This window comes from Ochotona curzoniae, unplaced genomic scaffold (assembly GCF_017591425.1).
Source record: "Ochotona curzoniae isolate NIBS_2020 unplaced genomic scaffold, NIBS_Ocur_1.0 contig_883, whole genome shotgun sequence".
Taxonomy (NCBI): Eukaryota; Metazoa; Chordata; class Mammalia; order Lagomorpha; family Ochotonidae; genus Ochotona; species Ochotona curzoniae.
Genome location: NW_024466599.1, coordinates 49,024,778 through 49,048,984, shown reverse-complemented (window position 1 = coordinate 49,048,984; position 24,207 = coordinate 49,024,778). Strand labels below are relative to the sequence as shown.

The window sequence follows — 24,207 nt, the reverse complement described above, 5'->3', positions numbered from 1 at the left end:
ATGCAACGCATTCACTATCCCAGAAATATATATATTTCTTTGAGAGGCAGAGAGACAGAGTCAGAGAAGGAGAGTTCTGTGCTGATTGACTCCCTAAATGGCTAAAACGACCAGGGCTGGTAAGAATTTGAAACTGACTCCTGGCTCTCACATTCCTGGAATAATTACTGGCTCTCCACTGGAGCACCTAGCTGAGGACCTGTGTGGCTGAAGGAAATCTTAAAAATTTCAACGGGGGTGGGATGGAGTGGGCGAGGAGTCATCTATTGGATGATTTAAGTACTTTTATCAGTCATTAAAGGAAGCACTGAGGAATGACCATTTCAGAATCCTATCAGAGGAATAGAAACCGAGGCACTTTCCAGTGTGGCTAGTGGTTCCTTTGGTTTTCTGATCTTTTGGTGGGAAGCTGCTGCGGGTCTGGTGAGAAACAAGCGCACAGAAAACACTTGGGTTTCTCATGGTTTTCCTGCCTTGTTTAAAGGGGTCAGTTTGCTAGGAGGGTGGTGAAGAGAGACCCCTGCCCTGGGCAAGCTGACCTGAGCAAAATGTTATGTCCTCTGCCTTCCTCCATTCTTAAAATATATATCCAAAGCAGATCTTGGTACAAACACTTAAACCGACTGTGAAAGCCTGCGAGGGATAGCCACATCAGTTTGCCACGATCGTTCTGTTTAGTCTTATTTTTAAATATTCATGTAAAAAGTCAGCCAGTGAGGTCTGGAGAGATTTCATCATGATTGGAGTGGCAAGATCAGCAGCAATACAGAATTGTTGAACCATCAAAACCACTTGAGCAGGACCCTCAGAGCATGCCCACATCGGGGGACCCTGGGATGGTTGGGAGGCTGGGTGTGGCTACTCCCCTTATCCAGAAACAGGAAGAAAAAAAGAACGTGAAAACATGGTCTCACTCACTTTCCTCTAGCCCTTGACCCTTCACACCCTCATCAAATATGTAGAAATCATAAAAAATAAAATGTATACAATTTTAAAGATTCATGCAAAAAGACATGGAAAACCATCAACCCATCAGGCTGAGTCCCACCGATCTGAGATGTAGGCACAGTCCAAAACCATGTCACACTCCTTTTTTTTTTTTTTGTGAGGGTGCAGGGTGGCAGTGGGGAGAAGGCCCCAAGACTTTGCAAGCATGAAGAGCCATCGCCGCCTGAAGCCCACCGCGGGACACTGTCCAGAGCAGGCAGAAGATGACCCCTTTCTCCAGGCTTTCCACAGGGCGTTTTACTCGTGGTCACTGTGATGCCACCATCTTTTCTTCCCGATGGCGGCAGTTCCAGAATCCCCACGCAGCTTGGCGGGCTGATGGAGTGTGACAGCCCGTGGGGGCGGGAGTAAGGCAATTCCGGTCGTCGAGCGCCCAGGGGGCCGACACCGGCGCAGGGGGCGAGCCTGCCGCGAGCAGAGACCTGGGGAGGCGCACCTGGCTGCGCGTGCGGGCGGCAATGGCAAGAGCTGGAGGAACCACTAGTAGGGGCCGTTCAGGGCTCTCCTAGTGAAAGGTACTCACAGTGAGGACCCCGGAGACTCGCCTCCCTCCTACTATGGCCAAGGTTGCCACCAAGAGATCATCGTCGACCTACAAACGGGGGCGCACGCAAAAGGCGTCCCCTCCCGAAGCTAAAAGCAGCTGAATCGACGCAGCTCGCAAACCTGCCTCAACACGCTGCCCCGCTCGTGTTCTGCACGCAAACAGCGCGGGTTGCACAAGTCACGGAGAAAATTAGGCTGCCCCCTTCCATAGCGATAATCGAATTAGCCTCAAATTAAACGTGAAATTGGCCCTCGCACGCTGCGAGGGACAAAGCCCCCATTGTCCTTCGGTGCGGAGAAGGAGCAGCGAACGGCAGCGCTTGCCCACCCGACCTCCTCCTGGTCCCCGCCCGCAAGCGGCGAGATCGGGCTAGGCCCGGGGAGAACCTCCGCTTGCCAGCGTGGACGCGCCCGGCGTTCGGCTCCCGCGCCGAGCAGGCGCTGGGTGGGCGGCCTGTGGGGCTGCGAAAGGGAGGATCCACGCGAGCGCGGGGAGGCGGGTGCAGGGCGTGCGGGAGAGCGCGCGTGTGCGCGCCCGTGCCCGTGCCCGCGCCGCCCGCGCTCCCTCTCCCCGCCCCTCGCCCCCTCCCGGCCCGCTCCCTCCTCCCTCCGCCCAGCCCCCGGAATCAGTGCAGCTGTTGCCGTGCAGGCTGCGGATTCCTCCAGTCCCTCCCTCGGCCGCCTTTCCTCCCGGAGCGAGCGCGCAGTCCCGCGCAGCAGCGCCCACCGGTCCCGTCCTGTGAGCCCCGGCCCCAGCCGCCGACAGCCCCCGCGGAGTCGCTTCCCGGCCCACCCGCCCGGCCGCCGAGGAGCGGGAGGAGGACGGGACCCCCCCCCCGGCGCCCCCCTCCCCACCCCATCCCTGGAGGTAGGTAGAGGGTGGTGGTGGAGGGACTCCGGGTAAGAAGATGCCAACTCACTGGGGCTGCGTCCCCGGGGCGGGCGGGAGGAGGGGCGCGAGGGCCTTTGGGCCGGAGGACGCCGCTGCCCTGCGCCCCGGGAGCGGCGTGGGGGGTGGGGAGCCTGCAGAGCCGGGGCGGGGGGCCGGCGCGGGCAGCCTGGGGCTCCGGTGCCCCTTAGTACTTGGACGACGCGGGGTGGGGGGCGGCGGGCTCCGCAGCGAGGCGGCCGCGCACCCGCGCTTGCACTGCACCTCCTGGCCCCGCAGCGCCCCATTCCTCCCTCCTTGCGCTCCCCCTCCCTACCCCTTGAACGCCCTCCCTCGGGCTGGGCGTAGCAGCCCCTGGCGCGGGGTTGGTGCGGAGTGGGCAGCACCCACTCGGGAGGGTGTATTTTCAGGTGCCCTCGCGTCGGGCGGGTGGAGAGCGGGGGCGGTGTTGACAGGGCCGGGCTGCGCGCGTAACGGTATCGGCGCTGCGGCCAGGCGTGGTCCCGGCTGCGCCGCGCGCTGCAGCTGAGCCCGAGGCGGCCGCCCGCGTCCTCCCGCGCGCCCCCTCGGCGAGCCCGCCGTCCCCGCTGCGCCCGCCCTCGCCCTCGCCGCCGTGCCCGCTCTCCTAGGGCTGGGCGGGAGCCGCCTCGGGGCGCGAAGCCGCCGCCGCCGCGCCCGCCCTTCGGCTCCTGCTTTCAACAGGTTTGTACCGGCGCGGGGACCCCTGGGCCTGCCGGGGGAGGTGGGCTGGACTCCCTGGTCTGTGTCACCCCACCGCCAGCTTTTTGTTTTTTAATGGGGGGGGGGACGGCTTGGGGAAGATCTCATCCCTTTGTTTTTGTGATAGGAAAGGTGCCAGGTGCTTGCTGTCAGATGGGGCAGTGAGGAGAGGAACGGGCATCTGCACACCAACCATTGTCCATAATTTTTTTTCTCAGCAAATGTCAGGCCGTCAAGGGAGGAGAGGGCAAGGATGGGCTGCCTCGGTAGGGGGAAAAGATGGGTTCGGTGGGGTATGTTCGGGCGGGGATGTGCTTTTTTGGCAAGATGGATGGCTCGCGTCTCGCACCGTGATGCAGCACAATGCAGCAGTATCGCAGCCTCTCCGGTCTGACCGGCGGGGCTTGGCACGGCCACTCGGCGCCTGCGGCCCCCGCCCGGCCCCACCCAGGCCCGGGGACTGCCCTTGGCTGGCTGCCCGTGCTGCTTCTACCTTGTCATGCTGCTTCAGCCGCATGTGGCTTCGGGAGGACCAGGCCACCCAGAGGAGGGAAGAGAGGGGAAGCAGAGGGTAGAGTCCACTTTTTGAGATGTGACTCCCCCATCTCCTTCCAGTGCACTGCTACCCAGGCTGTGGCTGTGCTGGGATGAAGGGGCTCCCTGCGGCGCTAATGCAGGCTGAGAGCTGCAGACGGGAATCCGCTGTCAGACCAGGGACTGGCGCCCTAGGGAGGGGCTGCCGGAAGGACGGGCCGGGATGTGTGAGGGCGCTGGTGCAGTCGGTGTGGGGAGTCGCAGTGTCTTCTATGGATCGCCCATCATGTCTGACCGCAACCCAGCTATGCATCAATTTCCTCATAGGGGGAAAGTTGCAGTTTATCAGTCGGACATTACATTTTGTAATGTCACCCTGCCTGTCTTTGATCAGTACACCAAGAACATGAATTTTTTCCTATAGGAAACCATTTTCTTTGGAAAATGTGATGATTGATGTAGTGTGGTTTATGCCCCTGAGACATTTATAAAAAATACTGTCATTCAGTAAGTTGTTTTAAAATGAATTTATGTTTTTTTATGGGTAGTGATTCCTCGAGCCTGTGTTTTCATTACTTGCTTTTCCGTTACATCAAATGCAAATAACTTAATTGGATTCTTTATTCAGGGACATTATGTTGGTATTCAGATGTCTGTTGATTCAAATGGCCAAGCTATATTTCCAAGCCTGAATAATGGGATTGTGGTGGTCATGGCCTTTCTGTTTGGGGAAATATTCGTATTTTTAGCAAATGTGAGTACGGAGGGGGACAGGCAGGGCAGCCCACCAGGGTTAGTAGATGGTTCACAGAGCCGTCGTCTGTTCAGTTTCAACTAGTACTCCAGGTCCTCCCCTTCCAAATGCCATTTTTGTAATTCGGCCACTCTGTGTGGGATGGCAAGTGGGATATATTGCAAATGCCAGCTCCAGCTCTTCTGAAATGTGTATGTGAAAAAGGAAATTTCAGTACGCCAACCAGAAGGGAAGGCTAATGTTTTGAATCTAAGGCTGTACCTGCTTTTATTTATTTTCAGATCTCTAGTGGATCCAAGTTAATGTCATTATGTGACTGCAGAGCACACGTTCCTATCAGTTGTGTGCTGTAAGTGCATCATCTGGAGTTGCTTTCCTGAAAGGCCTTTTAAAATACAGTGCTTGGTGGCTAGAGGCTTCATGGTTGTGCTGGTTGTAGAGGGAAGACTTGGGGGAGTATTGTTCACAAAGATTATCCAGGCTGTTTGGGTTTGCTGCGTTGTAAGAAATACCCCTTGTTGATGTCACAGGAGGTTTAGCTGTTCTGTCTTCCACACCAGGTGCAGAGTGCTGTTGGGTTAAGCTCTTTGTAACACTGTTGTCCCTAGAGTGACCGGGCAAGCCTTCTGCTGCTGTCCCCTCGCCACCTGCACAGCTGTGTGTTGTGAGGCAGTGGAGGGCTGCTGTCCCCTGGCCGCCTGCACAGCTGTGTGCTGTGGGGCAGTGGAGGGCTGCTGTCCCCCGGCCGCCTGCACAGCTGTGTGCTGTGGGGCAGTGGAGGGCTCTGTCCCCTGGCCGCCTGCACAGCTGTGTGCAGTGGGGCAGTGGAGGGCTGCTGTCCCCTGGCCGCCTGCACAGCTGCGGGATCCTAGGAGAAACACCTCTGTGGTGTGCTGGTAACTGCTGTTTGTAGGGTTGTAGAAGCCGAGGATGAGACTCACCCTCAGCAGTGGCTGACGGGGTGTCCTGGCAAAGTTAGAGAGCTGCCCTTCGTCTGTGTTTGAAAGTGTGACTTTACATGGGGAAGGACTGTTTTGAGGTGCAAGGGTTTTACTGCTACTTAGCAAGCATCAGCAGACTCCATGAGTAGATACGGTCTGATGTAGTTTTGTTGACATTTTAAATAGCATATTTTCTAGAATTTAAGTCAATTTTCTGCCATGCAGTGATAGCGTGCTCCTTTGATTGTATGGGATGTAGTAAAAATGACATTGAACGCCATCCTTGTAAATGGATTGTGCTTAGTTTCCTGGGGGCGTCCTTGTGTTGGCCTTGGGTCCTTCCATCTGGACTATTGGGAATGCAGACTTCCATAAGGAAAAGGTTCAAATCCCTGATAGCAAGCCTACTCCTGGTTGTCTGTGGGCATGAATAAGTCATCTCATGAACTTCTCTAGAAAGTTTTGGCCTTTTCATATTTCCAAAGAAAAGACTTAGCGTTTGGGGGATCATTTATGCTGTGTTCACATTAGTCTTTTTTTCTTGGTGGGATCACTTGGGGGATCCCGGTGAGGTACAGCGCTAGTGCTGTTGCAATCTTCTGTAGAGAAGACACACATGTTCATAACCTGTCTTAGCACCGTAGTGAGGGTCGTGGGTCAACAGCAGCAGGGTCACCTACATCTGAAGTAGAGCAGGCTCTTCAGTGCCACTCCAGACCTACCCAATCAGAATCTGCAGCTTAATGGGACCCCTGACTGACTGATGTGCATGCAGACACTGCTTTGCTCTTTTAGCTGTGGAACTTCAATGTCAAAGCGTTCCTCCCTGCATCTTTTTTTCTCTTGCTTAAGTGTCAGTACTTTTTTTTTCTGATTGAATTAAATAAATGATAGGGAAGAAAGAGATGTACTCTGTTAATTAATACAGAATTACTTTATAAACCTTGAGGTGTTTGAGTTATAGTTATGTAGTTTATTTAGGTTAGTTGGTATTACACATTTTTTTTTCAAAATGCTTGCCAAGTTGAAAACCAGCATTTCCTCCATAAGAAGATACTGGCTTTGAGGCAGCAGAGCTGGATCTTACCAAGAAAACCCTGAGGTCCCCTCCGGTTCCTTCTGACACTTTGTGCTTGTTCTGCCCTCTGGCCCTTGTTATCTTAGAGTAGTTTTTAATGAAGCAATCCGTAGATACAAAATAATCGTCATAAAATATATGTTGAAGAGCCACAAACCAGTGACACATAGGCAGCAGCATCTAGTTTGAGAAGAACCTGTAGTTTTTAATATTTTAACATTTTTAAACTCTAGTTTATTAGTTTTAACTGCTGTATATTCTGTGATCTTAATTGCTCATTCTGCTGTAGCAGAATTTTATTTATTCCTTTTTTTTTTGCTATTAGAAAAGGGCTGGTATAAGTGGTTCTTGTACATGCTTTGATGTGCTTCTGGACGGTGTCTATCTCTAATGAAATATGTTGGAGCACAGCAAATGTGTCCTAACTCTGGTAGATGCCAGACTTGTTTCCAGAGTGAGTGTACTGAAGGCGGGTTGCGTTGCAGAGACTGCATTGTGTTTCAGTTGGTCTACAACCTTGCCAGACTTTAAAATCGTACCCAGTCGATATTCATGAAATGCTGTTTCATTGTACATTTTTGTTATAACCTGCTTGATGATTGAAGTTGAGTGTTTGTGTTCCTGGGCAGTGGATGTCTCCCTGTGTGATCTTTCTGTCTAGCCTTCTACTCATTTTTCTTTTGGATTTATTGCTTATTCATAGGAGTTCTAAGTGTAGGTGGCCTACTGATCTCTTGTGGATTATATGATTATATATGTTATAAAAAGTATCTCCTAGTTTGTGTTTTCTTAAAGCTATTTGTGGTTTCCTTTGATGAATGCTAATTTATGGTTTTAATGAATTCAGAATCAGTTTTTGTGTTTTAAGGCGTGGGAGGATGACTTTGTTTCCATAATTTGGCAAGAGCATTAGTTTTGGAGTCCAATATATCTGGGCACAAATTCTAATGTTATTAAGTACTAGTCATGTGGCTACGGCTCAGAACTAGCCCTGCTTGGGCTTGTTAGTTACCCTTGAGACCACAGATTCTGCAGCAGGAAGATGGAAACGATCTTGCTGACTTCCTCTTCTGGTTGGCGTGAGGCAGCAGTGCAACAGTGCCAGGCGCTCAGGAGATAATTCCATTGTTAATATGACCAGTCCTTTCTCTTGGGAATGTGTGAGAGCTGTGTGAGCACTGATCCTTTTGGTACGTTTTGTGAAAATGTCTTGAACATTTTTATGTCAAAAGAGCTACTAAGCTGCTTATTTTTTTCATGTTTCTTTTTGGAAAACAAAGTTTGTATATTGATGTGATTATTTGAAAGAGTTACACAGAGAGTGAGTGAGAGACAGAAATATCTTCCACCTCCTGGTTCACTTTCCTGATGGCTGCGATAGCTGCTGCTGGGCCAGGCTGAAGAAAAAGCAGGAGCTTCATCCAGGTCTTTCACATGGGTGCAGGGGTCCAGATACTTGGGCCATCTTCTACTCCTTTCCCAACAGCATTGGCAGGAAGCTGGATCAGAAGTAGAGTAGCTGGGACTTGAACCAGCACTCCAGTGAAGAATGTCAACATCATGCTGGCATTGCAAGTGGAGGCTTAGCCCTTGGTGCCATGATATCATCTCTGGTGGAATTTGTATAGTGATTAGCATAGGCTGTGAAGACCGCAAATTGGGATCTAAAATTTTTTTGACCATTAAACATTTATTATTAACATTTTTCCCTTGCCGAGACTCTGAAATGACTATTGTTTTTGATTAGATAATAGCAAGGATTGCATGTGTTCTCTGTTAAGCAGTTAGTAGATACTTGATGGTGGTGTGACTGGCTTAAGGTTGAATGAGAATTACTTCTTGAATCTAAGGACTGTATACTAGAGTGCATTGAAAATACTGCACACAGAAGGGAAAAGATATTCTACCAGCTGACCTGGTGGGTGACATCAGCAAAGCACGAACCTTCTGGTTTGGCATCTAACTTTATGGAATGAAAGGCTCAGATGAAATTGTAGTGGGAGTTAAAACGTAGTCAGTGGTTCCACTCCCGTGTGCCCCTAGTTGTGCTCATCAGCTTTTTGTTACTGGAGGAGGAGCAGCTTAGAAAAAGAAGGGTTCTTTCAGCTCACAGTTTGCAGGCTCATGGTCTGAGAGCAGGTGGCCCTTTCAGTTTGGGGTTCAGAAGAGGCTGGCAGAAGAATCAAGTTAGGACAAGCCAGGAGGCAGAGAGGGAGAGACAGGTTGTACACTGGGCTTGTGCAACCAGCCCTCTTGAGAACATTGTGCCTCCAGGGAGCTGCAGACCTCCTGCTGGCTCACCTCTTGGACACCATAGTTGGGTCTGTCTCTGTCTTTAATCAGTTAACCATTAGCGTATGACCTGGACTTCTGCTTGTGTTTGAGGAAGCAGGTCCTGTTCCCTGCATGTAACATCAGAAGCCACTCATGGGGGCAGGTATTATGTTGGGGCTTAAACTGCTTCTTGGGATGCCTGTGTCCTTTATCAGAGTGCCTGGGACAGAGTCCTGCCTACTCAGGCTCAGATCCAGGTCCTGGCCTACGTGGATGGGCAGCTGGGGACTTGGTTTCCTCTCATCCGTGTGGGAGGTCCGCATGGAGCTCTTGCCCTCTGTCTGGCCCAGCTGTGGCTGCTGTGGGCATTTGGGAAGTGAATCAGCAGATGGAAGTCTTTCTCTTTCTTCCCCCTTCGCTTTCTGTCATTCTTTCAGATAAGTTAGTCTTTAAAAAAGAATCGGTGGTGGTCCTGCTTTCCCAGTGGGTTGACATAGAGCTTCAGGCATATTCTCCACACAGTGTTTGAGGAGGTGACTACCCATTGATGAAATCTGTTGCTCAGCGGTCAAGGTCCAGTGTTTACCTCTAAACTCCCTGATTATATAAACTCTGAGTAGCTCACTGTCAGCAGTGCTTGGAATACAGTGAGATGGGAAGAAAGTAGAATCAAGGAGACAGGAGCTGGTGATTGTGGAATTAGGAAGTTGAGGGAGCAAGTTATCCTGGAGGCCACAGGGATAGAGAGGAGAGACAATAGGAATAGGGAGCGGGCTGGTGAAATGCAGTCCTGTTGTAAGGCTGTGAGGGGGGAATGGGAGGAAGGCGGATCTAAAGGGTGAGGAGCTGGCGTGGTAAAGGTTTCAAGTTCAAATCATGACAGAGTGATTGATGCTGACAAGGAAGTCAAGGGCATGAGTGGGTGTTTAGGAAGGAAATTAGTTTTGCTTTAAACATGTTCAGTTGGAGGTTATGGCAACTCCTTCAGAGGAGTTGGAAAGAAGTCATGACTAGCAAGGCTGATGGAGGCTTTCGACAGAGGTCCCAAGCTTACAGTCCCGTGACCTGGTCACTTGGCTCAAGCCGCCTGGATCTCTCTGAGTGTTGGTCTCCTGGTTTGGATGATAGTGACAGTCCCATCAATCAGGATTGTCCACTACCCATCATGGTGAATTTTAATGATTATAGAATGTGAAATGTTGGCTTAATTCTCCCCAGTATTACACTTTCTCTCACACTAGAGTTGTTTGATTTGTTCAGAAAACATACATTACAGCAAATAATATCATCGAGGTAACTGATGCCAAGTTTAGTCTATGTTAAACTCATTGCTGTGTGTGATGTCAGTATAATAGAGTAGGCAAACGTGATTAATATATGAGGGTGCATGCCCAGATGACACTAAAGAGGCTTTTGGTGTCAGAAAAGTGAAGCAGATGTAATTTTTTCATGAGATATGTTTCCATGAGTTATTTGAAGTTCCTTTGTACTCATATGTGTATTTTTAACATAAATAAGCAAAATATTACAATCCTTATATCTGGAGAAAGAATACAAATAGCTAGTTTATAAAATAAGAACTCAAAGAGAGTGGTAATTGTATTACATTGCTCCAACTCACCAGTGTGTCCAACACGTTGTAAAAAAACAGGCCAACGTTTCCATTCCGATTGGGGGCTGATGCTTTCTGGGCTGCTGTCAGGTGGGGGCTCTGTGTTATCTGTTGGAAAAGTATTTGGTTTTTTTTTTAAGCTTTATTTATTTTTATTATAAAGAGTGACATACAGAGAGGAGGAGAGACAGAGAGGACGGATCTAGCATCTGTTGATTCACTCTCCAAGTGGCCGCAAAAGCTGGAGCTGCGCCACTTCAAAACTAGGAGCCCGGAGTCTCCTCCAGGTTTCCTGATTGCCTAAGCTTTCCCAATGTTTACCAGTTTCTGCATTAGCAGGAATCTGAAATTATAAGCCAAAACCAGATGTGGAACCCAGGCACACCCATGTAGGATGCTGGTGTCCTGACTCTTGACCGAACCTCTAGGCCAAATACCTACCCTGGATAGAGGTTTTAAAATAAGGATTTTTTTTACCAGACCCGATGATGGAAAAACAAAGCTGTTTTATAATAGGCATAGTCAAATAAATTATGGTGCTGCCATACAGTAGAATAGAATGTGGTGCTTAAAATAATGGTTAGGAAGAATATTATTGAAAGGAGAAAGTACTAACAGTATAATGTTCAGTGAAATATCTTATGCAAATCTGTGTAATGCAGTAAGAACACAGTTCTCTTAAGTACCAGTACTGGAAGGAAAAATGCGTTGAGATGTTAATGGTTCGCTTTGGATGGTGGGTTAATGAATGATTTCCTTTCTTGTATGAAAGGAAATTCCTGTGACATCATGTTTCTTATTTTGAGTTTTGAACTATTTCACATGCAGAGAAAAGTAAACAATGTAAGAACACGACCGTGAGGACCAGTTTTTTTGTGATCCACATGGTCAGGCCTCAGGGCTCACTGGGTTAAGCCTCCCGTTGGTCACTGGCATGCTGTATCAGATTGCCTGGTTCAGGCAACTGCTATTCTGTGACTGGTCACGCTTAGTTGTTCAGGAAGAGAACCCCTGAATTTGGACTCTCCCTCTCTGTCTTTCCTGCTGTCATTCTGCCTTTTAAATAAGTAATTGTTTAAAAAGGACAGAGAAAAGTGAATGTGGCTCACAGTCAAGAATTATTCAGGAATAGTCAGAATTCCCAAGGCGTGTCCTACTAATTGTCTGTATGTCTCTTTTCTTCCTTTCTTTCTTTTTAATTAGAAGGTAGATTTGTAGAAAGAAAAAGGCGAAGAGAGAGAGAAAGTCTTCCATCCAGTGGTTCACTCCCCAAATCGCTGCCAGGGCCAGAGGCACGGGGGAGCCTGGCAAAAACGACATCCAGGAGATCAGCCTCTATGCTCTGCCTTGGGTTTGTGACGTTTCTCCTTATTTCCCCACCCTCTTGGGTGGCTGTTTCTAGAATGTTTGTCTTAAGGTTAAGTCTAGATGTTCAAGGGCTGCACATTTTTTCCTGGAATGTTCTGCACTGGCTGTGAGAGTCTTAGGGTGGGGTGGGGCTCGGTTTCTTTTTGGCCCATTTGCCTCTTATCTTGTTTACTTAAAGAGGAAGGAAAACCCGTATTCTTCCTTAAAACAATGCGTGTTTATTTTGCCCTGTGGTGTTTAAACGCTTTACATAATATTTTTTTTTAATCTGTGGCTTATATCTTTAATAGTGAGTTGCAATATTCTTGAAAGGTAAAATAGTTGCCACATTAGATTCCTTGAATTTCTGCTATATCTGTTGATATAGATAGTATCTATAGTTTTTTTTTTCCTGGATGGTTTATGAAGAATATATAGCTTCAGAAAAGCTTAAGTTAGAAAATAACTCAAATAAAAATATGAAACAAAATAACTTGTAATTGCAAAAATCACAGCTATTTCAAATCAGACAGAAAATAAAGATGAGCATAGAGAGGAATATTAAAGCCGATAGATATTCCCTGACCCCAGAAACATGCAGTTTTGTGTTATCCGTTAAGCCTTTCCCTCCCTCTGTATTTCTTTATCTCGCAAATATATGACAAAGGCTAATCCTGACGCCTGGAGCTGAAGGATGCGCAGTGTTGAAGATCTGTGTAATCATGTGGCGGTGTTTATCACTCAAAGCTTCTCCATGTAGCACGGCCACACGGGCACACGGGCACACGGCATCGCATCAGAAGAACGGTCCTAGTTAAAGCTACACGAATACTGTCTGCTGCTGGAATCTGTTTAGGAACGCAGGTGCTAAAGAAAGATGACAAAAAAAAACCAATTTGGAGTTTGTTCATTCCAGATACTCCTCTTCTTGAATAAACTCATGTACAGTGGAAAAATACCAGAAATTCAGTTCTCGTTAGGTTATGTGTGCTTTTTGTTTTGCTTGGAAGGGGACTCCCCTGAGAGGTATGTTAATTTCCCTGAGAGACACCTCCATGGGCTTTCGACAACATCTGATTTTATTTCCGTCCTCAGATTTCTGGGACTCCAAACCAGCCAGCCCATAACATGTCACAGGTGGAACGGATGTAGTCGGATGGGTTTTATTCCTCAGCTGGATTTGGTTGTCACTGTTGAAGGCATCCCAGCTTTCTTGGGGTGCTTATTTCAGCTGAGTTCTTTAACCTCCTGCCTTTGGATCTAAGCCCTGTTTCTAACAGAAAAAGTGGTGTCCGCATTTGATGATGCCACCAACTCTCTAATCCCTGGGGTGACCTGCTGGAGGTGACCTGCTGGCCCTCCTTTGTTGCTTTGTTTCTAGTGTTTGACTGCTCTCCGAGGAAGGCGACAAAATGGCTTCTCATATGCCCAGTGGGAAGATTAGGAGAAGGATCCTTTTATTAAGGCGAGGAAAGACACTTTCCAGAAATTTACATTTGGCACTGTTGGGTAGTGGAAAATGACCAGAAGGGTGGAGGTGGCTCCTTTCACAGAGAGAAAGCCTGGGCTGCACTGAGTGATGGAGCCTACGCACGAGGTGGATGTCCTTTGTCCAAGTAAGAGATTTTTGAGAAATTTCCTTAGTGATGGGAACCTGGTTTCTCTTTGCAAGTGTCTGAAATGCACCAAGGGTAAACGCTTGCTAGTTCTGCTTGAGCTGTGGGATCTGGGCTTGGCCTCCAGGGAGGCGTGAATACTCGGGTGTGACGCTTGGGGCAGCAGTGAGCAAAGGCAGTGCTCAGAGTGGTCCTGGGAGGAGTGCCCCTGGAATGTGACCTTTAACCGCGCGTCTGGCTGGGTGAGAACACCTGTCACTATTTTGGGAAGTGGGTGAAGTGATGGCCAGGACTATCAGGTGATTTCTGAGCGGGGGACTGGCCCTTCTCACAGAGAGGTTGACAACTCTGTTCTGCCAATTGTCCCTTAAATACCCAGCTTATCTCCTGGGGCGGAGTTGAGGAAGTGCCTGGAATACAAAGATCCGTGTTGTTTGGGAAGACATCAGTGCACATCTGTGTCTTATTCTTTATCCTGAGGGTAGGTGATTTTTTTTTTTTTAATTTGAAAGGAAGAGCGAATCCTGGAGAGTTTGCTTATTTTAAAACCAGCACTGACTACTAAAGGAATTCCTGAGTTGGCTTGCTAATCGGAATGGTTTCTCATTTTGAACGGCTTATTTTGCTTTTGAAGTGTGGATTCCTGACATTAAGAACATCGACTTTCATCTTAGCTCTATAAGTCTTGTTCGAAACTTAGAAGTTTAATTAGAGAGCAGGCTAGTGTATCTTCCTGTTCTGAGGGAAGATTATTCTCTGTCAGTTGAACTAACATGTATTTTGCAGCTGTGAAGAATTATTTGTCGGTATGTATTTGCTGCATCTAAAAAATAACAGTTGTATTTCTGTTGGGCTACATTCTTGGTAAAGCAAAGTGTTGTTTTTTTTTTCACATGTAATCAGCATCTCTAGTGGATCGTATTTGAGAACTGCTTTTCAGTCATTTCTGCTTCTAGGATAAGGAGACATAAAATACAGGACATATCGATAGCTGTGCTTTCATTGGAATGTTGTACATCTGTGCAGACATGAGACTCAAATGTGCTAATTAAGTATGTTTTTAGCAAGATTGGAATGTAGCAGCATGTGGTTAACCATTCCAGTTGGGTTTTGAAGTTTTTTTTCCTAAACATTAACGATTAGAAAGTACACTGGATTTTAGAGAATAAATTAATATGTTAAACTTCTCTTTTCACAGGGTAGCCAGTGGGGGCTTAATTATAGTTTAGCTTTTTTAAGATCTTGCTTTTCTCCTCTCCCTATAAATTTTTATTTAGAGGGTGAGTACTTAACATCCTTTAAATAGTAAGGCATGGGGCCCGGCGCGGTGGCGCAAGTGGTTAAGTCCTCGCCTTGCACGCCCGGGATCCCATATGGGCGCCGGTTCTAATCCCGGCAGCCCCGCTTCCCTTCCAGCTCCCTGCCTGTGGCCTGGGAAAGCAGTTGAGGACGGCCCAAGGCTTTGGGAACCTGCACCCGCGTGGGAGACCCGGAAGAGGCTCCTGGCTTCGGATCGGCATAGTATCGACCCGTTGCGCTCACTTGGGGAGTGAATCATCGGACGGAAGATCTTCCTCTCTGTCTCTCCTCTCTGTATATCCGCCTTTCCAATAAAAAATAATAAAAAAAAAAAAAATAGTAAGGCATAATATTTCTCCCCATTTTGAATGGTTTCTTGATGAACTAAGGGGTGTTGGATCTTATGGACCAAACACTGTGGACACAGATGATTCGTTTGTTTTTTTCTAAGATCAGAAAGTATGCAAGTGACTGGCATACATAAAATGGCAGGATGGTTGGGTAATATGGCAACATCTTACTTGGTGTGTCTTGAGAGATAAGTGGGATGTGATTCTAGCAAGGCTGTGCATATACAGTTGGAATGTGTTGGAGAGCTGCTAAGAGATTGGGAGCAGGCTCTGTGACAGCACCCATACAGCCTTGGCATGCCTTAAATAGCTGCAGGTTAACGCAGTATCTCAGAACGTGTCATTTCATTTGAGCCAAGTCACTCCTCTAAATGTTTTTGCAAAGAATGGAGACGGATGCTTTTCCCTCTTCTTTGATGTTATCTGTTTCTATTCTTGTTCTGACAGTCTTTTACAGTTTATAGATATGTGAAGGAAAATAATTCTGTGTGATACATCATCTTACATGGTTTTACTGATTAATTACTAACAAATTACAGTCATTTCATGTGTGGTTCCTCTGTCCCACTCAGCTTGTTCACTGTAACATATGTAGTCATTATGATCTGAATAAAAATTGGGTCTCTAAAGGTTAAAAAAGAATTCCTGTATTTTCTGTGTTTGATATGCATTTTGGGTATGAGTTATTGGTGCTCAAGCACTGTAATATTGTCACACAGAGTAGCAGGCATGGGTTACTGTGGAATTGTGTTTACTTTTAGGCTCCTTATCAAGTTCATTGGTGGTTTGTATACAGGGCTTGTTTGTTTTTCATGATTGATTTGCTTTGTTTGCTTTCTTTTTATTGTAGATATTTCACCATACCAAGTCAGGAGCATCGCAGTACTTCCCATCATGTCCTCTGTCTTGCACCTTTCCTCGCTCTCCTCCTTCCTCCTTTCTTTCTTTTTTTTTTTTCCCCTCGTAATTTTTACAATGATTTATTTAATTTTCCTTCACAGTCATAGGCTTAACACTCCATTAGGTAAAACTTACACATGGCAAGAAGGAGAAAAAAAACCTATTACATTTTAGGAATATATAGACAGAGGCTGTAAACAGCATGCTAATCTCACAGATTACATGATTCTTTGGTACTCCTTGTATTGGTTGTCACAGATCAGGAACAGCATGACATTTGTCTTTTAGGGACTGGCTTATTTCACTAAACATAGTGGATCTGTTTTCAAGTTGGATCTATTTCCCTTGTAGAAGACAAGATTTTGTTCTTTTAATGGTTGAGTCATATCCCATAGTGTGTATGTGCCACATTTGCTTTATCCAGTTATCACTAGATGGGCATCAGGATTGATTCCACATCTTAGCTGTTGTGAGTTGAGCTACCTTGAAAATGGGCTAAAGCTAACTGTCATATGCTTGTTTCATTTGGATAAATTCCCAGGTGTAGGTAGATTGATTTTCTGATATCGATGGAATTTCCACACTGTTTTCTATAGTGGTTGCACTAGGTTACATTCCCACTAATATTGGATTACGATATCTTTCCCCCACACCCTCATTAACATTTGTTGCTTTGCCATTCTTACTGGGATGAGGTGATACCACATTGTAGTTTTTATTTACATTTTCCTATTGGTGAGTGAACCTGAACATTTTTTTTTTCATGTGTCTATTAGCCATTTGAACTTAATCCTTTGAAAAATGTATGTTTACGTTCTTTGTCCATTTTTCAACTGGATTGTTTGTCTTTGTTGATGTTGAGTTTCCAAAGCTCTTTAAAGATCCTGGGTACTGAATCTCTATCAGTTGTATAGTTCGCAAATGTTTCCCATTCTGTTGGCTGCCTCTCTACTTGGTTGATGGTTTCCTTTTCAGAATAGTAGCTTTTTAGGTTGATGTAATCCCATTTGTTTATTTTTGTTTTGGTTACCTGTACTTCTGGAGTCTTCCCAGAAGTCTTTGCCTGTATCTTGTAGAACGTCCCCAATGTTTTCCTCTAGAAGTTTGATGGTATCAGCTTGTAATTTTAGATCTTTCATTTAGTGTTGATTTTTGTATAAGATGTCATACTTCTGCATGGATAGATCCAGTTTTCCCAGCACCAGGTTTTAAAGAGACTGCCCTTTCTCCTTGGATTGATTTTGGTTTACTTGTCAAAAAGTAGTTGGCCATAGGCATGTAGATTCATTTCTGGGATTTCTGTTCTGTTCCATTGATAAGCCTGTTTTTATTCCAGTATCAGGTTGTTTTTACTCTAATTACCATGTAGTACATCTTGAAGTCTCGTAGTTGTGATGCTTCCACCTTTGTTTTTGTTATTTAAGATTGCATTAACTGGGCCTGGTGCAGTAGTCTAGTGGCTAAAGTCCTCATCTTGCGTGCACCCAGATCCTATATGGGCACCAGTTCTAATCCTGGAGGCCCTGCTTCCCATCCAGCTTCCTGCTTGTGGCCTGGGAAAGCAGTTGAGGACGGCCCAGAGCCTTGGGACCCTGCACCCACGAGGGAGACCCAGAAAAAGGCTCTGGCTTTGGATCAGCCTCAGCTCTAGCTATTGTGGTCACTTGGGGAATGAATCAACAGACAGAAGATCTTTTTCTGTCCCTCCTCTCTGTTTATCTGACTGCCTAATAAAAATTAAAAAATATTTTTTTATAAAGATTGCATTAACTATTTGGGATCTCCTCTGTTTCTATATGAATCTGAGCATCATTTTTTCTAGATCTGAGAATGTCATAGGCATATTGATTGAGATCAGATTATATGTGTAAAGTGCTTTTAATAGTGTGGATATCTTGATGATGTTAATTCTACCAGTCCATGAACACAGGAAATTTTTTTTGGTGTTTTGATATCTTTTTCTATTACTTTCTTTAATCTTTTTTAAGTTTCATTGTAGAGATCTCTATGTGCTTGGTTAGATTTATTTCAGAGTATTTAAATTTTTTTTTTTTATAATTCTTATGAATGGCCTAATCTTATGTTCTTTGTCAACCATGGGATTCTTGATGAATACAAAGACTGTTCTTTTTTGTTTGTTTGTTTGTTAATTTCATATCCCGTAATTTTACCAAACTTATGAGTTCCCACAGTCCTTTAGTGGAGCCTTTTAATCCCTTTGTATAGAGGATCATACCATCTGCAAACAGGAGTATCTTGACTTCCTCCTTCCCAGTTTGTATTCCTCTGGTTTCTTTTTCTTGACTAATGGCTCTGGCTAAACCTCCCAACACCTTTGCTGGTTTCAGAGAATCTTTTTTTTTAAAGATTTATTTTTATTATTTTTTTATTGGAAAGGCAGAGATACAGAGAGGAGAGACAGAAAGGAAGATCTTCCATCCGATGGATTCACTCCCCAAGTGAGCGCAACGGCCGATGCTATGCCAGTCCGAAGCCAGGAGCCTCTTCCAGGTCTCCCACGCAGGTGCAGGGTCCCAAAGCTTTGGGCCATCCTTGACTGCTTTCCTGGGCCACAGGCAGGGAGCTGGAAGGAAAGCGGGGCTGCTGGGATTAGAACCGGCGCCCTTATAGGATCCCGGGCATGCAAGGCGAGGACCTTAACCACTTGCGCCACCTCACTGGGCCCTGTTTGTTTGTTTTTAGCACATGTGTAGATAACAGAACCAGTAAATTGAGTACACAAAATATTGATGTTTTGTTGTCTGGTTGGATCACATAGAATGGTATTTTGTATAGTTTTCATCTGGACCTTTTTGTGATTGTGTATACATATTTCCTTTTTCTCTTACAAAACAATTTGCCATTTACTTTTGGCTGAGTAGACAAAAAGTTAAATATTCTCATATCCTTTTTCTGGACTACTGTCTGAAGTAGAAAACTGTCCTTTTTAATGGGACACATGCACATTGGATGCTCTGTCTCCTCGTCAGTGTGCGTGGTATTGACACAAGCCTGTAGAAGTAAGAACAAATAAGCCTAAGCATTTCAGATATTCCAGACATAAAAATGTGTGGCATTTCCGCACGTATGTTGGGGATTCATGGAACCAGACTGGTTTTAATTGTGTCTGCGGAGTGTGAGGCAGATGGAAACATTACCAAACTCAGCTGCAGATGGCAGCAGCGGAGACAGGTGAGGACCATGTGCAAGTTTATACCACTGGTCAATGCGGTAATAAGCTGGTTTATGAAACTCCAGCCATTTTAGAGGTCTCCACAGCTGCCGTCAGCCAGCTGAAAATAAATCCAGCTTGTCGGAATGGTCAAGAATTGTGCTGTCTGAGTAGGCTTAGATAAAATGGTGTTTCAGATATCTGTAAAAATGTATATTGTAACGTTAAAAATTGGGTGGTAACCTGATATCTTATTGATGGTAAAAGCTGGAATAACATGGTAGGTAAGAGTGCTGACCCGGGAGTTGCAAAGCCTGGACACATCCCGATGTGAACTTCCTGACTGAGTCGCTCTGTGACCTTCTGTCCCATATGTGAGATTGGGATAACAATCGCAGTAGACATCATAAAGGGTTATTGTGACAGTTTAAGTAAGCTAATATTAGTGAACTGGTTAAGCCAATGCCTGACAAACATGTATTAATAATTGTTACTATAGCAATAAAAATAGTATGATGGAAAACCTTGAGACACCGTGGGAAGGTATTAAGATAGGGTTAATGAACACAGCAATAGATAAATTATAATACCTCAACCGTGCAGAAAAACACATGCAGGGGAGGAGTTTAGAAGGAAGTACTCTTAAGTGTTGTTTTTCATGTTGGGTGGTGGGAATCCCTACAATTTTTATGTTTATCGCAGAGCTCTTTGTATTTTCCATGAAAAAAAACTAAACATGTGTAGCTTTTATAATCTGAAAGAGTGACTTTTTTTGAGACGCGCATGTATCCTTTGTAAACAATAGTAGGTTGACTATAAGAACATCATATACCCAGTTGGCAACAGTTTGTCATCTTTTGAGTCTAACATCTTTTCACATTCGGACAAAGTGCCTCAGAGCTTAATATTTGAGATTTTAAAAATTTTGTAGATTGATGGTGTTGTAAAAGTAATACATGTAAACACACACATAGAGCTATGTGCAGCACACCTGGCGTTTGTTACCATCTTGGACAACGTCACCTAAGAGAGTTTTGGTTTTCTCCGAGGAAATGTGGATGATGTTGTTGGTTACCATTGGCCAGGACAGTCTGTGTATGTCATTTCTCTGGGTGGTACATGGCAGTTGCTCAGTAAGCTAGGCTGTTACCATCACTGCTTACTTTTCCCTCTCTGAAATGCAACTTTTATAAACAAAACTCAATCATTTCCAGTTATTGCAGACCAGAGGAGACCTTCTTCAACGTGTGTTGTTGTTGTTGTTGTTGTGAGCTTACTTTGGAGCTCTCTGTCCTACACGTTTGTATTCATACATGTATTTTAATATGCAGTCAGTATGTACGTTTCTTGAAGGAAAGTCGCCTTCCACAGACGATGCTGGTCAGGCTGCTACTTCAGTGGAAACACCTGTCTCAAGGCTTGGTGGCGTGAACTCACGCAAGTATTCTCTCCCTCGTGTTTGTGTCTTTCCGAGGATGGTGGGGTTGCGTCCCATGTTTTTCTTACTTGTGGACTCATGCTGCTCTGGTGCACACAGGCCGTCGGCCAGTGCTGGCCGTGTCCCGCAGCTATGTGAGGGCCGCAGCAAGAGGAATCAGAGGGCCTGGAGAGGTGTGGTCGTTACAGCTTTCCAATTCAACATAGATGTACCAAGCTTGACAAGAAGATGGTCTGGTTCCTGTCACCTACTTTGAAGGGCTAGTTTGATAGAAGGTGTTAACATTTGTTATTTATGGAATGCGTTTCCTGGTCAAATGCATTAGGGGAATGCAAAATGTGCTGTTTCTTTAATGAAGGACTTTCCAGAACTTTTTCCCCCCAAGAATTATTTATTTTTATTGGAAAGGCAGATAGACAGTGAGAAGGAAATACAGAGAGAATGATCTTCTGTCCGCTGGTTCACTCCCCAAGTGGCTGCAGTGGCTGGAGTTAAGCCAATCCAAAGCCAGGAGCCCGGAGCCTCTAGGTCTCCCACACGGATGCAGGGTCCCAAGGGTTTGGGCTGTACTCTACTGTTTTCTTAGGCCACAGGCAGGGAGGGAGCTGAATGGGAAATGAAACAGCTGGGATTAGAACTGGTGCTCATATGGGATCTGGTGCCTTAAAGGCGAGAACTTTAGCCACTAGGCTACTGTGCTGGGCCCTTCCCAGAACTTTGATGTTACTAGGCATTGTGGGTGAGGTGGGGTGGGGTGGGTTGGGGTGGAGTGGGGTGTGGTGCGGTGTGGTGAGGTCGAGTGAGGGAATAATATGTGATGATTCACAGACTACCCTGACTTGGGAATGCTTGTCTTGTTCCCATAAACTCTCTAGGGTGTAAGTTTTCATATACTGTATTTGTTGATGTATCAGAGTAGTCTGTTCTACATAGCAGAAATAATGGACTTGGCATTTTAATGTTTATGTTGGGAAGCTTTGTTTTTGCTATTTGTTAGAATGATTGTTTAGGAGAATCTGACAGAACTCAAACTGTAAGTAGTGGTTTTAACATCTAGGCTCTTTTGGACTTGGTGTGATAGCCTAGTGGCTGAATCACTGCCTTGTATCTGCCAGGATCCCATATGAGCTCCGGTTAGAGTCCTAGCTGCTCTGCTTCCCATCCAGCTCCCTCCCTGCATGTGGCCTAGAAAGGCAGCAGTGGACGGCCCAGAGCCTTAGGACCTTGCTCCTACATGGGAGACCTGGAAGAGGCTCCTGGCTCCTGGCTTCGGATCGGCTCAGCTCTGACCTTTGCAGCCACTTGGGCATTGAACCAGGGACAGAAGATACTTCTCATTCTCTCTCCTCTCTGTAAATCTCCCTTTACAATAAATAAATAAATAAGAAAGATCTGGCCCCTTTGGTTGTACGCTTGTATTGGATCTGCAGAGTTGTGTAGTTGTTTTTGTGTTCTGCAGTTACCATCGAAGAGAGAAAGGTAAGCAAAGCATGACCGTGTATCACAGTGGTTAGGGAAGACTAAGTTGTCCAGATGTACTGAATTTTTTATTGGCTTCATATTTTCTGTGTTCTCAGTAACTTAAAAAAAAAAAAACTTTTTTTTATTATTAATTAAATACTTAGTACAAGTATCCATGCCTGTTAGGTGTTTTTCTGAAAGCCTTTTAAAAGAGAATACCTAATTTCCATTGATTATTGCCATTTATCTAGTTAGCTACCAAATATTGGACATTGAGGACATTTCCTATTTTTTGCAGTTATAATTAATACTAAATGAATATCCGTAGTTGCACATACACAATTACTCCTTGAATTATGGAGTTCTTAAATTTTTTAAAAAATTTTTTTGGAAAAGCAAATTTTACAGACAAAAGGAGAGATAGAAAGTCAGGAACCAGGAGCTTCTGCCAGGTCTCCTCCATGGTACAGGTGCCTACGGCCATCCTCTGCTGCGTTTCCAGGAAATAGAGAGCTGGAATGGAAATGCAGCATCTGGAACACAAACCTGGACCCATTTGGGATGCTGGCACTTGCAGGTGCAGGATTAGCCTCATGAGCCACCGTGCTGGTCCCCGGCTATAGAGTTTGTCTATCTGGGGTATACATATTTATGTGTAAGAATTTTTTTTCTTTACTACTTGTTGTATTCTAGAAGAGTTGCACCAGTTTATTCCTACTACCACTGCACGAGAGTGCCTACTTAATTTGCTTAATTCTGTTATTACAATAAAGTTGTGCTGCGTAGGAATTTACCGTTTGGATTGGGTGCAGGTTTAGAATTCTGCCTCTGTGTATCTAATTAACAGAAGGAGGGAACTTCTCTAGGAAGCATGAAGTCAGACAGCTCACTAATTTCTTATAACAGGTTTTCTGAAAGTTTTGAAATATAGCACTGCTGATATTGAGGGCTCTGATGAGAAGCAGAGAGACAAACTTTCATCTAGAGGTATAGTTTATTTCTCTACCAGAAGTATTTGAGCTTAAACACAATGTTTGTTGCCAGGGATTTTATGCCTGTCTATGTAGCAGATCGCAGTATGGAAGCTTTCACTTAAGTGAGGCTATAAATGTCAACTAATAAACTTGAGGCAGGAGCGAGCAAGGCCCAGGGGTGGGGTGAGGGCAGACCTTTTGTGACAAAATCCCAGGCCTTGAGCTAGTGCCATTCACTTTTGTTCTAACGATCAATTCAGTTTTTATTGGAAATCATGTGAAACCCAGGCAGAGGATTCAGCCTTCCTTTTCTGCGTGTTGGCATTTTTCCTTTGTGAGTGGGCAGGTGTGAAGGGCACTTGCTGGTCTGTAACAGGAACCTTCACCTGCTGATTCACTCCCCGAGTGGCTGCAATGGCCAGAGATTGAGCCGATCTGAAGCCAGGAGCCAGGAGCTTCTTCCAGGTCTGCCACGCAGGTGCAGGGTCCCAAGGCTTTGGGCCGTCCTCGATTGCTTTCCCAGGCCACAGGCAGGGAGCTGGAAGGAAAGTGGAGTAGTCGGGATACCAAGCAGTGCCCACATGGGATTCCGGTGCATGCAAGGCGAGGACTTTAGCCACAAGGCTGCTGTACTGGGCCCAGAAAATACTCTTCAAGGTGTGAGTTCACCTAGCTGGCCCCAGCTGACCTCCTTCCCACTGACCAGGAGTGGACCTGCATGTTGGAGGCATCTTGTGATTTTCTAGAGCCTTGCCTGCTGGTCTGGCACTTTCCATTGGTTTTAGTGTTGTAGGAAAAGCCTTCCCGATCCGACACAAACAAAGAACCAGCTAAAAACGAACAAAACAAAACAAAAAAGTTGTTTTCGGATTGCCTGGGCTGAGAGGCGTCAACTATGGGAATCCTCACTCCCTCCCTTGAAGCCGTGCCTGAACTTGGTCCCGAAAGCCACTCTTTGGTGGTGAGATTTCTCCCTGTTTAGGAGTGGGCTGGCGTTTGGGTTTCAGCAAGGCTTGCTAAGTTCCTCACCTCCCAGGAGCTGTGGACCTCATTTCCAGGATCAGTCCCCCTGTGGACGGGCTGAAGAGCCAGCTGTTAGGAAGCATCAAGGAAAATCAATGTTTTTCTCACTTTGCAGGCTGCAGACCACAGTCAGAAAGCTGATAGCAGACTCCTAAAATGACAGGTTTTTCAGCTAGGTGGCAGCCCCAGAGAGTCTGCATCCCTGTGTTAAGAAAGCCCATCGCTCAGAGAGGCTGGGTGAGGTCACAGAGCCTGCTGTCAGTTTAAGCAG

At 45.9% G+C, this 24,207-nt stretch overlaps 1 protein-coding gene across 1 annotated transcript in view; it reads left to right on the top strand.

The window, feature by feature from the left end:
* The first annotated feature begins 2,208 nt into the window (after nucleotides 1-2,208).
* Nucleotides 2,209-24,207, top strand: part of SPTBN1 (spectrin beta, non-erythrocytic 1) — a 185,345-nt gene continuing 163,346 nt past the window's right edge. Inside the window, exon 1 of the mRNA XM_040993465.1 lies at nucleotides 2,209-2,422. The gene's annotated coding sequence lies outside the window, so the exon portion shown is untranslated. The remainder of the gene's footprint in view (nucleotides 2,423-24,207) is intronic.